Here is a 1,032-nt window from a genome sequence, read left to right as displayed (position 1 = left end):
TGGCCTCTTTGCCTCTTCTTTATTTTGTATCTTTTACTGGCACCTGAAGTGACTTTCAGAAATGGCAAACAGTCCTCTGGGTAAGGAGAGAACACCACAGGATCTCCATCACGGTACCTGGGTGACATTCTCCTCTGCCATTCACTGTCAGACTGATACCAAAAGAAGCTGGGCTAGCACCAAACACATCCCATCTAGATTTTTGTCCCTCAGGGGGGATACAATGTTTAGGATGGCTGCATAGGGGAAAAACCTAGTTCTCATTGATCACTGAACAGAAACTATCAAATGCTGCAGTGTTAGTAGGCCTAAAACAGAGTAATCTGTTACATGCATTCTACCCTGCACTGCTTTTTCAGATTTTCTGCCATTTCTGATTCACAGAGGCTAAAAATCCTATCACAACACTGGAATTTAAATCATTTCCTGGCATCTTGGGGCTCTAGCTGCAATATCTTGACCAATCCCAAAGGGTGCAGGAGGGTCTGTAGGGAAGGCAAAGCAGTGGGCCTGTCCCCTCTAGCTGTGGGTCTAGGAACCCAGTTCACCTGTATGACAGGCTTCTACACCATGACTTGGAGCATTCAGAGTCTCTCAAAGTCCTCCTGGGTCGGTATAGCTTTATGCCACCCCCAAACAGGCGGGTGGTTGTCAGGCACAATCTGGCCTGGACTGTTTTTCATTGTATGAAGTTGCTATGGTATCACCAATTAAAAATTCTAAAAAATAATCTGCATCTGTACAGCATGCTAAAATAACCTACCAAATGACACGTCCTTTCGTAGAAAGCAGTTCTACTAATTGCTGAGGGGCAGATTCCTCCACCCTTCCTCTCACTGAACAGTGCCTTCAAGCTGCAAATACTCCCACTGCTTTTAGCATTTGCCAAGACGAAGTTTTCCACAGAAACCATGACTCAGGCTCCAAAAATCAGGAGACAGGCTTAAAAAATCATGAGATTTAACTACAGCAGGTGAAGCGTGTTGACTTGAAGGCTGGACTTGGCAAAGCAGGGATTCAACGTAAGAGACG

Source organism: Cygnus olor, chromosome 2, assembly GCF_009769625.2.
Source record: "Cygnus olor isolate bCygOlo1 chromosome 2, bCygOlo1.pri.v2, whole genome shotgun sequence".
Classification (NCBI taxonomy): Eukaryota; Metazoa; Chordata; class Aves; order Anseriformes; family Anatidae; genus Cygnus; species Cygnus olor.
The sequence above is the reverse complement of the archived record's forward strand: the minus strand, read 5'-3'. Positions refer to the sequence as shown.